This window comes from Cupressus sempervirens, chromosome 5 (assembly GCF_028749045.1).
Source record: "Cupressus sempervirens isolate cs-2001-9-10 chromosome 5, ASM2874904v1, whole genome shotgun sequence".
Taxonomy (NCBI): domain Eukaryota; kingdom Viridiplantae; phylum Streptophyta; class Pinopsida; order Cupressales; family Cupressaceae; genus Cupressus; species Cupressus sempervirens.
The window spans coordinates 86,512,094-86,527,634 of record NC_143122.1 but is presented as its reverse complement, the minus strand read 5'-3'; positions in this window follow the sequence as shown (position 1 = coordinate 86,527,634).

Sequence of the window (15,541 nt, the reverse complement as noted above, 5' to 3'; positions counted from 1 at the left end):
TGATACAATAGAAATGGGGAGCCCAAATGGACACATACAAACTCAAAATATAATTGAGTTTTTATTTCAGCTATGATCTTTTTTTAACAAGGCATAAGAATACACATTTTTTTGAACCTATCAAATTCTACAAATAGATAGTCATGTCCCCTTTTAGACATGGGAAGTCCTCCAAAAAATCCCATGAGACACTTTCCCAAGGTCAGGATGGAATAGGAAGAGGTGTGTACAACCCCAACTTCTTGTTAATTGGCTTACTTGTTTCACACATTATACGTCCTTTAATTTATTTTATTATAGTTTGCTACATGTGAGGCTAGTCAATTTGATTTTGTAATTGAGTCATAGTCTTACTAACACCAAAATGTCCAGTAATCAAATACATATGAGCATCTCTAATTACATGTATTTGTTCACCTTTAGGAATATATAGCTTACCCAGCTAATATTATAAATTTTCCTTTATATAGTAATTATTTTCTTATATATATATATATATCCTTGAAGTTATTATCCATGGCATATTTTTCTTGAAAACATTAATGGACCATCAAACTTCCTTATAAGATAGATAAATAATACATAACTAGAGGTCTGGAAAGTATATTAGCTACCTTATTATGGACTCCTTTATTATATTTTATCAATAAGTGAAATTGTTGATGAAATTTGATCCACCTAAAGTGCCTACTTTGTTACAATTGAGACTATGAAGGTAAATATTGTAGTGGTTGATGCTCCATGTGGACCATTATTTCAATTCCTATTATGTAGTGTTTCTATTTTTTAACACTTCATCCTAGTGAATATAACTCTTTATCATAAGTAGAATAATTAAAAACTATAGTTTAATGTTCTTTGCTAGGGTTTGTATGATTCTCATTTGAACCCTTTCTACCACATCACTTGTTATTCCACATTTAGTGTAGGAATTCCTTTTAGGATACAATGACCTCAGCCCTCTTCAACCTAGTAATTACTGCTAGTGTTGCAGTTATTGTTGCATTCAAGAATGGCCCCACCAAGAAAATGCCTATGCAAGTTTGTGCCCAAGGTTTTCCATGAGGTAATTCCTCTCTTGACTTGATTTTGAATATCTTTTCTTTTGAATCTACTTGTCAATGGTTATAAGCCCAAATCCTTATTAGGTATCTTGTGGGTAGCACTCCATTTGAAAGCATGCTGTGTGAATAGGTCACCAAGGCTGGGAACCCCAAAGGATTTTCTTTGAAGGGATTCAAAGCCTCACTAAGGGATTTTTTTGTTTCATTTTGGTAACCCTTCCCAAGCTAAGAGCATTTTCAACCATGGGTCATAGATAGTTCACTCATCTATACTTGTTTTTTAGAGATGGTCTCAAGACTTTTGCATCTCGAATGATTGAAAAATTATGGTTCTAATTTGGGTAGAGTTCCCTAGGTTTCCTTTCCCTTGCTAGTATTTCCTCCCAAAAATTTCCCAAACTATGGGCAAAGTGATTTTTGTGGAATTGGACAAACTTTTCAATGCCCACACTTAGTGAAGGGTTTGTGTTAAGGTCAACCTCTCTAGAGACCTTAAAGAATTAGTGGAAATTTAGATTGGTGCTACCATCTTAAACCAAAAGGTGCTTTACCTAAATCACCTAAATACTTGCTTTCACTATCAATTTTTTAGTCATAAGATAAAGGATTGTCCTCTTCTTGAGTGCAATCGCTCTCTAATCCAGGAAACTAAGCTAGCTCTGGCCATTAAAAAAGATGAATGGATGATAGTCATCAAGAAAGCCAAGGGAACTTCTAAATAGAGCCTTGTTTCTCAAGAACCCATCTATCCTAGCTCCAATGCAGCTCCTCCTATTTTTGTAGCTCTTGAGATTCCCGTGGTTGTGCCACCACCTATTTCAAACCCTATGTCATAGGGGACAAAACAACCAGAGGTCCAAGCTACTTGGGTTCATGTGCCTTAAGAAGCTTCTATGGTTTCCTCTCAATCTCTCTATCACTCTCATAGCCCTGAAGGCTAGAATGTAATGTAGTCTCTATCCATGGGGATAAATGAAGACTCATCTCTTTGGGTGACCTCTTGTTTGAATACTCTTCTTTCTTGCATAAGAGATTTTCCTTTCTTGGGGATGAGGAGAATATGCAAGCTAGTTTATAATGAATTTTCTCTCATGGAATGTGCAGGGGCTAATAGACCTCCCTATAAAATACTATGTTCATGATACCAAGTGTAGGCTTGGCAATATTGATGTATTATGCCTGGAAGAAGTCAAAGTCTTTGGGTTTCTTCTCAACTCAACTTGTCATGTTATATGGTCGAATGGTGTTAGTTTTGCTTCTCAACATGAAGTTGGTCCAAGTGGTGTAGTCATTCTCCTCTCCCCTTGGCTTTTTCTTTCTACTATTTCTCATGGTTCTGACCCCATGTAGAGAGTTGTTTGGATTTTGTTGTCTTTTCAAAATCATTCTTTCGACATTGTCAATGTCTATGCCCCTAATGATGTGGTTGAGTGCTCATACTTGTGGAGGTGGCTAGCTGATCATTTTTTACCTACTACCAAGATATTCAATAGAGATTTCAATATGGTTAAGTTAGCTATTGATAAAGTGGGCCTTCTACCTTTTTGAAGGTTAGGTGGAAAGAGGGAAGCCTAGTTTTACATGCAAAAAAATTTGGCTCTTTTTTATCCCAATGTTCACTGTCACTAGCCTAATGGCATTTGGTGCACTTGGTCCATCTTTAAAAAGGATCTGACAAGGTTCCTAAAAGGTTGGACTATTCTATGATTTCTACTTTGACTTTTTTTTCCTTTTCTCACATGAGTATGCTACCTGTTACTCCACTCCCTGATGTGACTCTTTTTGACCATTTTCCTATTCCCTTCTCCATTAGCTGGCATTTCTCTCCTTCTCATAATTGTAAGACTCAATTTTACCTTAATATCTCCTTACTGTCACATTCATCTACCACCTTTCATATTTTACAAACTCAAAATCTCAAGCCTAGTCCCCATTCTACCTCTAGGTGGATTTAGTGGTGGAATGACACCATCACCTGTACTATGAGGTTTCTTCACATTTATGGGAAATAGTTGGCCACTTACCACAAGATATCATATGATGCCACTAACAAAGATCTTTGTACTACCATTGAAGCTCTAGCCATGAATCTATTTGACATGGATCTCCAGGTTTAGCTTGCCAACCTCTAACATAGGTTGCAAACAACTATACTACCTAGGGAGCAAGCTTCCAAGGAATTTTTTAATGCATTGAGGGCTCACCATTCTATGCTGGTGATCAAACAAATTTAGTAAGTCCAACACTCCTTTTGTGAGCTTCCTAAAATTCTCCAAGCTTTTGTTTTCTACTATGAAAATTTTTTCCTAGCACAATGTCCTTCAAAAGCCTAGAATCAAACCTTGTAGGCTTGTTTAGATGTCACTCCTAAAATACTTGCTCTAGAAAAATATGCATTCTATGAGTAGAAGTTCACTTTAGTAGACCTCAAGAAAGCTATTTTCTCCATTGCGGATGGTAAGGCCCCTAGTTGTGATGGTTTCCCTTGTGAATTTTACAAAGCCATTTGGGAAGAGATTTGAACAGACCTACAATAGGTTTAACTTGAAGCCTAAAATTCCTACTCTTTAGGAAATATTATTAATAAGGAGAATATCAAATTCATATCTAAGGTGGGTGACCCTAGAGATATATGTAATTGGAGGCCCGTCACCTTGTTGAATGTCTTTTACAAGATCATTGCTAAGCCTCTCTCTCTCTTAAAATCTATCATCTTCTTCCTTAGATTATTCACCTTGAACAAATGGGTTTTATCAAATACTATTATATTCTAGATAGTATAATTTTTATGTGCAAAGGGATGGAATGGGATTAGTGCTCCAAGCAATAGGCCATCTTTCTCAAGATTCATTTTGCAAAATCTTATGACTGGATAGAGTGGCCTTTCATTCTTATAATGCTTCAAGTGCTTGGGTTTGGCCCTACTTTTCTACATTCAGTCTGAATGCTTTTTGGGGATGCCTCTACTTTCATCTCCATCAATGGTCACTAGTATCAAGCCTTTGGGCTTTATTATTCAATTTTACACGGCTTTCCACTAGCACCCTCTCTATATGTGTTGGCTACTAAAGGTTTTGGGTACTTTCTTGAAAATGCCACCTCACAAGGGAGGGTCTATGGTATTTCCCTTCTAGAATCCCCTAATCATCTTGTGAACAACCATTTCATAGATGAATCCTTCATCACTCTCATTGAGGATGAGGAGAATGTTCCTCCACTTTGCAATGTCTTCATACCTTCTATCTTGCTTCAAGGTCTACTATACAATGGTAAAAAACCCTCTTCTATAGACAATCTTCCCTTACCCTACCTTCTTGGCTTAGGTAATATAAATGGAAGTGGGTCTAGCATGGTGAAGTTTCTCATTTTTTAGGCATCCCTTTTGCCTTCCAAGCTTTTGTCATCGGGCTCTAGAATGCAGTCCTTGCATGAATAGAGAAGAAGCTAGAATATTGGATCACCAAACCTCTCTCCCTTGTGGGAAAATTATAGATTTGTTCCAAAGTGTTGGTCACCACCCATGTGTACTACTCCTCTTGTTGGGCTCCTTAAGGGGCCTCTTATCTCAAACTTGAGCACCTATTACATGACTTCCTTTGGGCTTCAGATGCTTCTCACTAGGGCTTTCATAGAGTTGCATGGGATTTCTATTGTCTTCCCAAGGAGGCTAGCAACCTAGGCTTGTTGTCTACCCAGAAGCAAGGTACTACTCTTTGTGCCAAATGGGTTATCCAAGCTCTTTCTAGAAATGAAGGTTGGAAGATTTTGTTGAAACATTTCATTTCTTTAGGATCTATAGTTCACTGACCAGCCTAGAAGGGGATTGGTTTTCAAACCCTTCTTGTGACCAATGAACCTATTCAAATTTAATGTACTTTTGTTACTAAAAGTATTTAGAAAGCCTAGGAAGTAGTTAAGTCTTGGCTTCTTTGGGTTGGTAATGGGTTCAAAGATGGGCTCTCCATGAAACAACACAACCTCTAGTGCTCACCATTATTTACTAACCAAGGTGTTCCCTTGGACAAAGTACATGGGGCTAGTGCTCTATGTTTTTTTAAATGTCATATAAGAACCCCTAAAGATATTTTCTCTAGAGGTACTATGAGATTATAGTCATGGGAGGACATGAAAGTGCAATTTTGGCTCACTTGTCTAGATCACCAGTCTTTTGATCTTCTAGTTTCTGCAGTGCCTCCACAATTGGACTTCAATCCTATACCCTTGGTGGAGAAACTGGAAGTGGTATCTAGACACCCTAGTAACTAGCTACAAGCCTAACCTAGGCTATCGATGGCTGGTTCCTCACCTACCCTTGGTTGAAGTTCTCAACCAAATATGGCATTTGCAATCTTCTCATCGTACTTGGGGTCATAGGTTCTCCACTATGTGGCAAACCATTATTGAGCATAAAATTGTGCATTTTTCTTGCTATATTCTTTTCCAAAGCTTGCCTTTGGGCCCTCACTTATGGTATCTATGTGGTCAACTAGAGACTTTTTTGCACATTTTTTGGTTATGTCAATGAGCTCAATGTTACTGGTGATGGATCCATGATCTCTTTCACCCCTTCCCCTCAGAACCTTTCTTTTGGCATATGGTTGTTCTGGGTGACAACACTCGGATTCCCTTCAAGTACTCCCAGATATGGCATGCTTTAAGATTGGAGATCTTATTTACCATTTGGAAAGATCACAATGTAGTTATTTATGCTAATAATACACTTGACATTAATGTTACTATGTATGCTAAAGCATGTATTTATAAAAATGTAATGTTGTAGATTCAAGTACAAACAGATAAATTGGCTCTAGAGGTGGCTCACCTACAACAACTATTAGTACATTGGGGAAATTCCCCCTATATGATAGCTCATGTTCTACTAGATTTGGCCTCTGGTGACTCTACCCCTCCTCACAATCACCATTGAGGATGTAGTCATTTTTTTCGTAGCTCACACATGCCTCACTCTCAACTGTGCCACTTTCCTTGTATGGTGCTTTTGATCAATGCTGCTCTTCTAGAGGCTCGAGTGTTTAGCACCACTCTATCTTGCATCCTTAGAGGTCTAGCTTGGGGTGGTTCCTAATGACTCCTCTTGTCATTCCTAGTACCAATTGGCCTTCTATGCATTCAAACCCCAAGTGGGTGTTTCCTCATCTAGACTTAGCCATTTCTCCTCCCAAGCCTGGGGGAGAAAAAGAAGAAGATAATTTTGTTTCTAATGATGGATGGGCTCCCCCTGAGCCATTTTCACACCCCACACTTGGGTGGGGATCTAATGATAAGTATCCTCCCTTAGTTAGCACTGCGCTAGTAGCCTAAGGGTTTTTATGTTTTCTGATTTCTTTTTTTGATGAATAGTTGATATCCAGCCTTAGGCCTTATGAACTCATGGGGTGATCCTATTTCCCCTGACCCCCTTTTTTATGAATATGTAACTTTATTGTATTTTTTTAACATAAGGAAGGGACTATTCATCAAAAATATCTATAGTTTTAAAAGTTTTAGAGTGATAACATATCGATTTACCTCCCTGCATCAATATTGCTCCCATGGAAAATCTACAAGCATCTATTTTGATTATAAATGGATTATATAGATCTAGGAGATTAAAATAGGTGTAGGGCTTAACTTTCCCTTCAAATTATTGAAATACTTTTTCTGAGGTCCTCCCCACTAGAAAGTTGTCTTAGTACTTGTCACTTTGCATGCAATGGTGACACGATATAGGAGAAGTTAGGAATAAATTTACTCCAATATTGAGTTGCACCTAAGAAGCTTCTGACTTTAGTGACTATACTTGGCTTAGTCCATTTTACAATTACCTTGACCTCTACAAGGTCAAATTATAATTGACCATTACATTCAACATAGCCTAATTACACTACAGATGTATTTGTGAATTTACATTTTTACATCTTTACATAGAATTTTTCTTTTCTTAAAAAATCAAAAACTTTATGTACATGAAATATATGATCACTCCATGATTTTCTAAATATTATTATATTGTCTAGATAGGCTATTAAAAATTCATCAATGTAGAGATGGCATGCATCATTCATTACATGCATGAAAGTGGTTGGTGCATTGCACAATCCAAAAATCATTACCAACCCTTCATGTAATCCTTTGTTAATTTCAAGTGTAGTTTTCCAAATATCATCTTTTGCAATCCTTATTTGATGAAAACCACTTCACAAATCAAAATTGGTGAAATAAATTGCATATTTATGTTGATCAAGTACATCATCAATGGGGGGAAGAGGATACATATTCTTTACCATTATCTTTTTTAGGGCTCTATATTCTATACAAATTATCCATATTCCATCCTTCTTTGGAACTAACACAATTGGAGTAGCACAAGGTGAAGTACTAGATGAATCACTCCTTTCTCCACCAACACCTGAACCTATGTCTTGATCTCTTAGTTTTGCAAGACTAATAACTATTACATACTAATGTTTGGAAGAGGTGCATCCTCCTATAAATATATTTTATGTTGTATCCCCATCTTAGTTGGTAATCATTTTGGCTCCTAAAATAAGTCATCATAAAAAGAAACAACTTTGACTAATTCAAATTTATGTTTTGGATCACAACCCTTGAGTTCCTGGGATTTATCATAATTCTTAGCTTTTACAAGCATGAGAACAAAAGTTTTACTCACATTAACTAATATTTTCATTTGACCATTATTCACTAATGTAAGACTTGTTTTGACTTTATGCAACTTAGCTATGTACTTTTTACCACTTTTTAATAAATGATACTCACTGTGCCCTCTCTAAAACATTTCCTTCCTATTAAAAATATAGGGACTTCCAAATACAAGCTCACAAATATCCAAAGGTACACCATCTACTTTCACCTCATCAATAAAATTAGTAGTTATGTAAAAATGAAGTTTGCAATATTTGGTCACCTACAATTGAGCATCATTACATACTCATCCAAGAGGATAGGGCTTAGGATGAGGTATTTTATATAGATTAAGTTTCTTTATCACTTCTTTAGATAATAAACTAGCTTGCGAACAAGCACTAAAAAGAGTATCAACCTTAGTGTGTTTAGTTACCACATGAATGTGAAAAAGTTAAATTCTTTTCTTATCCATATTAGGAAGAGAATTTTACTTTCTTGACCTTGCATTAGAAATAAAAACATCTAATGAGAGAGTTTTACCTTCCACTTTACCTTTGATCCTAACAACAACTATCTTTATTTGATCCCCAGATTCAGATCCAAGATCTTGTTGTACTAGATTAGTAGTCTTTTTTTTACCTTTCTTTCCTTTGTACTTATTCATACTTAACTCTAAATGTGATTTCCAAAATTTGGAGAAATCATGTCCCCCTTTCTTACAAAGAGAATAGGAAGGTTTACTATCTTCCAGTTTTACTGTAAGAGTCTTTTCCCCCTTCTTTTCTTTCCCCTTAGATTTATTTTATGACTAAAATGGATTCTTATCAAACTTATCAATAAAAGAACCCTTTCCTCATGACTTAAAATGTGTGGCTTGATCACATGCTTCATCTAGCTTGCCAGAATTCAAGACCAAGATGGAATGCTTGAGATAAGAATGAAGACCACCTATGTACTTGACTAATGTATCCTAGATGTATAATGGAAAATTTAATGGAATAGCCTTTTTTTTTAATTCACAGGTATACTCTTCGACATAATTGTGTTTCCCTTTTCTAAAATGTTACTAGTTCATCATTAAGTATTACATAGGGCCTAAGGGATAGAATCACTTTTCTTAAGAGAACTAACAAACTCTAACTAGGTTAAACTAATTCTACCATGGCAATAATTTTCATTCCAAGTTCTACTCTCCCACTAGGTTAGAGCTACACCTCCTAACCAAAGTGTAGCTAATTGGATCCTATCAATGTCATCTAAGAGATTTTGAACTCTACAATAGACTTATGCTTGTTGAATCCAATCATCTAACTTCTTGACACTTAGTTCACCACTATTGTTTGGTAGATCAAAATTTATATCCATTTTTATTCTAGGCTTATGTCCACCCTTAAAAGGATTGGAAGACTCAAAATGAATAGAAGAAAGAGAAAAGGGAGAATATAGAGAAGATTTAGATGAGTGAGGTGTGTTTGGAGGATGATTATTACCTCCGTTCTTTTTCCCTTTGTCTTCACAAGTTGCACTCCTGAACATCCTTTCTTCTCTTTCCTCTAAAACTTCTACCATTATCTCCAAATTTTGAAGAGTCCTATGGGTAATCTTGTCTTTATAAAAAATTTCCACCACCTTTGTCTTCCATTATTTTGGTGGATTAGTCCTTTGTTTCCTAATCCTAGGATTTTATTCCTCAAGCTTTCCTTCACCTTGCTAAATCTTAGATCTTGTTAGCATTCAAATCTACAAAAACCTAGTCATACAAGGCTCTAATACCAAACTTGATTTTATTCAGTCTATGATGGTTTCATTTGAATGCTTATACAATTTAAATTTTGTTTATGAAGTAAATTAAAATAACCATTACAAACTTAATTTTTAAATACATAAGTGTAAAGTAAGTTTTAAAAATCCAAAAGTAGAATTAAAAGAATTCAAGAGAAGAGAATGCAAACATAAAAAAGATATTTATATGGAGTTCATCCAAATGGACTATGTTTCTAGGTCTTGAAAGTACAATGACTAATCCTATATTTAGTTCCCAAGAAAGAATATAATAATCTGATACCAATTTGATAGCATCTAGTTGCATTGAGATTCAAAATCTTTACTAAGAAAGATAACAATCTTCAAATCCTAGAGAATACTTTGAATAAATTTTCTCCAAAATCCAATTCCAAAAAAATCCACCTATTTTTTACAAGCACATAGGTCCTTTTATACATGAAATATACTCATTTTATTTTTCATCCAAATGATTCACAATCTCCCATATTTAACCATAAACCAGCCAAAAATAATATTGCATCAAGAAAATCCCTTTAACAATAACCTCTCCATCACTTAGGACTTCATGGTCATCAAATTTTAATAGTTTAAATATAATTTAATCTAATTTGATCACAAAATTTCTAATGGTGAGTTGGCATGTACCATGAATTTTGAGTTGTAGGTCAACGGTTCAAATGATAGCCTGCCATTTTCTCTTAATACACCTGATTTATGTTGTTTAAGTGTTAATTACACACATTATGTTTAGCATAATGGTTAGGGGAATGATGTTAAGAAATTGGTGGGTTGGAGCTCATGGGTTCCACTCTCATTATAGTTGTTTTCCTTTGTTTTTAACTACAAGCAATAGGAAATAATTTAAAATTAATACCATCAATTGTGTACATGATAGCTTCTTTGGTGTTGTGGTAAGATGCATGCCTTATTTTTAGGAGGTAATGTGAGGCCTCACCCCAACCCGTCCTAGCACCGATGACACATTATTATTTTGATACTCAGGCTGACATGTCAGAACATTATTGGATACACTGAACATTGTTATGTTATTTTGTGATGTATGATGCTTACTTCAGTTATTTTATTTTGCCATTTAATGCTTATAAATATGTATAATGATGAAAGGAAATGTATGCAACGCTAACACATTTGGTTATGCAAGTCGGAAGGCTAGAAATATGAGTAGAATTAGATAAACAACTATTTATTAAGAAGTGGATTCTTTAAATTATATATAATTTCCGTTAGCATGTTATTCACATTATGCATGTGATTTTTGGACCTACTGATGTGTGCAATGAGTGTGCAGGAAAATTAGCCAAGATAACCCAATGGAAGAAACAGAGTTAAATTTCTTGTTAATTTTGTGCTAATCTTATATTGTAATTCTTTAAAGGTTGTAATTTGATCTTACTATTCTACTAACTTTTAATTATTCCTAATAAGCCTTTAAAGGCTTAGAAGAATTAAATTTAAGTACCCCTATGGGTAAGGGTATGGGTGGGGGTACTTTCCAACCCTTTAGCCTCCTAGGTTGACTCTTAGGGTCTCTTAAAAACCCTATTATAGGCTGATTTCGAAAATGGGTTGCTCTTTACTTGGGTTAGTGAAACCAAACCTCCATCTTGAGTTACTTGAAGCTTAGTGGGGTTAGAGACCATACTTAGAGGCCTTTTGAGGAAACTTGAGTTTTTTTTTTTTTTTTGGGTGACCCAATCCTCTAGCTTTGGAGGAAGCCTTGAAGATTGAAGAAAGAAGAAAAGGGAAGCTCTTCTCAAACCACCATTGCCATAACTCTTTTATGAAGGTAGGAGTTCTTCACTCCATGAATGGTTCTTTGTGTGTGTTCATGTTTTGAATCTTGTTGAATCATGTTGGAGACATTGTGTAGATATGCATTCCTTGCTTATGTGTTGAGGGTGGTATTGGGAGGGATTTTTATCTTGTTTTCTTAAGTTACTCATATGCCTTCTTGGTGTGTTGGTTGTTTTTGAGAGATTTTCATGGGGATGTATTTGGCAACACTCACCCTTGGATAGGGAAGAAGTGGCCATGCTTGGGGAAAGGGCATTAGTTTGACCTCAATAGTGTAGAGTCTCCTCTCATGGAGAGAGGAGGGAGAAAGGGTAGGGTGTATGGGCCCCTACTTGTCATCCCATACCTTGTTATTATTGAGAATTCTTGAATGTGGGAAAGAATGAAAATCCTTGTGGATATAGCCCCGAAAGGGCCTTGAGAAAGAATGGAAATTCTTGAAGTTTTAAGCCCCGAAAGGGTTAAGTGAAGGTATGGTGATTGACTTCTCCTATTGAGAAAATCCACCTTTCCCCTATATTGGTTCATTGTTGGACCTATTGTGCAACCGGGTGGGAATGTATGTTCATTTTTCTTACCTCCTTGTGTTGTTATCTCCATGTTGTTCCTTTTATCTCTCATGTTTACCCTTGAGGCAATGAAGAAATTTGATAAAAGTATCTTGTGAAAATCTTGAAGAAAACTCAATGAATTGTAATATCATGTAAATTGTAATTGAATTTGATGTAGTGGAAAAGATATCAGGTTTTCTTACTGGTTCTTTCCCGATGGAGCCTTGAACCAGGATGAATAATAGAGGAAAGAAAAGGATAAGAAATTCTTCTTGCATTTCTCTCATGTGGTTCCAAATTTTGCATATGTTGTGAGAAAATAGGTTGATAGATATTGACACTAAATTATAGATCTCCAAGTTTCCAACTATGTTATTACAATGCAAATTGAGATGTTGAAGTTTCAATATATGGTTAAGTAATTTGATGAATTATAAATCCTACATTGTGATCACCAAGCTAGTACATTCATTGTTATGCTCCAGTAGTAATACATTTGAAATTGAAATAATTATTCATCACCCTTTTGAATTCTAAATATAGAATCATAATCCCTTGTTAAGGTTCATAAAGAATAAAATTAATTTTGATTAGGGGGATAATAATCCTTTGCATGCTTGTGTGTCAAATTGCTTTAGAGAAATGTAACTCCATTTTGCCTCTAGAAATATTTAACTCATCTTGGTTATCAAAAAAAATTGCATTTCCAGGCTTATAAGACCTCTCTGGAAAATGTATGGGAAAGTTTTTATTTTTCACTTCCTTGTCACAGAGAATAATCCATGGAATATTCTTCCTTGCATAGCAAAGTGAAAATCATTGTTAATTCTTGTCATAATATAATCTTAGTAAGAGTTGAATATAATGCATCAAAAAAAATATATATATAATGGTTTTTTTAATCCAACTTCCCAACAATAAAAATTTTGGCATTTAATACCCTAAGACTTATGATTCAAGTTGAATCATATAAAAAAAAAGAATTCAAAAAATATGGGTTAAACCCCAACCACCTATCAGCAAGTACAGGGGTGGAATCACTTGGGAGGAGGGGCATGAGTTTTGTTTTATTTTTTTTTAATACTTAATAGTTGCAGACCCTCTTGTTTACTTTTCCCCACTCATCATCTTAACCCTGTGATGACGTGGAGTGGGGTCATGCTTTGGCAGCATGGAGGGTGGCGAAGTTATTAACATAGCCGTTCAACATAAACCCTACCCCTGCCCTCTCTGATCCGCAGGACCTTGCGTGTCTTGTTCCCCATGTAAGGACAGGGGACGACCCTGCCATGCACAGCCTTGGGCAGCACGTGGGCAGGCCCTACGATGGATGCTGGGTGGGGTAGACGCTAGGTTAGAGGGTAGATTATTTGGCATATATTTTGCCACTTGTTTTTTTATTATCTTGTTATGATGTGGGGGGGGGGGGGGGGGGGGGGTGGGAAACTTAGTAGTTAGTTGTTAGTTAGTAGGTATTAGGGTTGTAGTTAAGTAATATTAATCTTCGGTTAGTTTAGTGATATATATATATATACAATTGTTAGTATATGTAATTAATTTAGTTTTTGTGTGGTAATTCTTTTTGTATGTAAAAAAAAAAAAAATTTCTTTTTATATATCGTCTAAGATTAGATTAAGTTGTTAAATCTTAAGTTTAGTTGGGATAATATTATTTAAAAATTGAATTTGATTTAAGTAAAGTTGAATTTAGAAATCAAGTTTCGTCCTAACTAATATTTTATGTTTGCTAGTTGGAGAAGTATGTCAATTTCAAGGTGATTTAGTTGTTATTGTTATTTTGACCAGTAGTATTCTATGCTAATGTATCAGATGTTTAGTTAAGTTATGGATTGGACCTTTTAAATTAGGTATGACACTAATCGATAAACTAAATTGTAATTTTGATGTCTTAGGGAATTAATGTATTAATTGTTAAGTAACAATGTAATTACAAATTAGGGATTTGAATGTTAAAATATTAAATTCATTTCAATTTAAAAGTTTTGAATGTGAAATTTGAATATCTCCATTAGAACATCCTTAAGGTCATAACAATTGAACATGACTAGTTCCATTATAGTTAAACACTAAAAAAATTTTGACCATGTTGTCTTGCTTAATCTTAGTTAACCACAAGAACATTATCTTTATTAGCAAAAAAAAAAAAAAAAACAAAAAATTCTGTGTGTTTTTGTCCTTATTTTTTTTGGGCATGACAGGTAAGGAGTTTTTACCTCTTAACTAACACTTTTACAAAACCTTCAAAAGTCAATGGCATTTGGGCAACCTTTGACTAGTCAACCATTTTATATTCAAACTTTGAATAGCCATAACTTGAGAAACAAATATCTTATTGATTCCATTCAAGTTGCATTGGATTAATTTTTGTGATATCTTTCCTTTGATTATATTTTGAGAAGCATTGGGAACTTTCAAAATTTTAGTGGTAAACTTCACCTAGATCACCAACCAAATGTTGAAAATTCTAGAGAACGTAGAACCAATCCCATTTTAGCAAAATATGTCAGAAGTCACGATTTGTAGAATCATATAATTAGAGATAAGAATATATGAGTCATGAAAATAAGTAAGTTAATCGATAAAACATGCTTGATTCTTAAGTTTGAACCTAGAACTATAAAAGGTGCAATTGAAGATGAAGATTGGATCAATGAAATGAATGAAGAGATGGACCCAATTAAGAAGATCAACACATGGACATAGGTACAAAGACCCAAGAACAAGAATGTATTTGGGAAAAAATGGATTTTTAGGAAGAAGTGGAATGAAAGAGGAGAATTTGTGAGGAACAAAGAAAGACTTGTATGTAAATTTTATGCATAGGAAGAAGGAATGGACTATAGTAAAATATTTACCCCTGTTGCAAGATTGGAATGAGTGTGAAAACTACTGGAATATGTTGCATACAAAATATTCAAGATATACCAAATGGATGTCAAGTCTACATTTCTAATTGAAATTCTAGAGGAAGACAATTAGATTTAACAACCTAAATAATTTGAGGAAAAAGATTAGAGGATTATGGAATGTAAACTACACAAACCCTTGTATGGATTGAAGAAAACATCACAATCATGGTATGAAATATTACATTCCTATTTGATTGAAATTAGTTTTGTTAGAACTAGTGATAATACTAATCGATACTTGAAAAGTGAAACTAAAGATATAGTCATGATAGTAGAGGCATTTGTTAATAATATTATATTTGGAGGAAATGAATTAATTTGTAAGTCATTTATTGATCATATGGGTAAAAATTTTGAAATGTCAATGTTTGGTGAGTTAAAATTATTTATTGGTTTAGAAGTTCATCATGCTAAAGGAGGAATTTCTATTACTTAGTTGAAATACATTAACAAGGTACTAAAATTATTTGGCAAGGATGAGTCAAGACCAATAGGTACATTTATGATCACTAGATGCATATTGTCTAAAGAAGATAACTTGGTGGAAGTGAATGTGATAGTGTATAGATATATGAGTGGAAAGTTGCAATATGTAGTTCATGTCAAACTAGATTTGTGCAAGAGAACCTAGTCATAGCTCCTTTTTTTTATTGATATTTTTAATTTTAGCATGTATTGACTCTATCCATGTTAGGAGTGTGTGTTTGAACCTTTCAAGGTCATGTTTGAGTTTGTTCCTAGGTGAAGT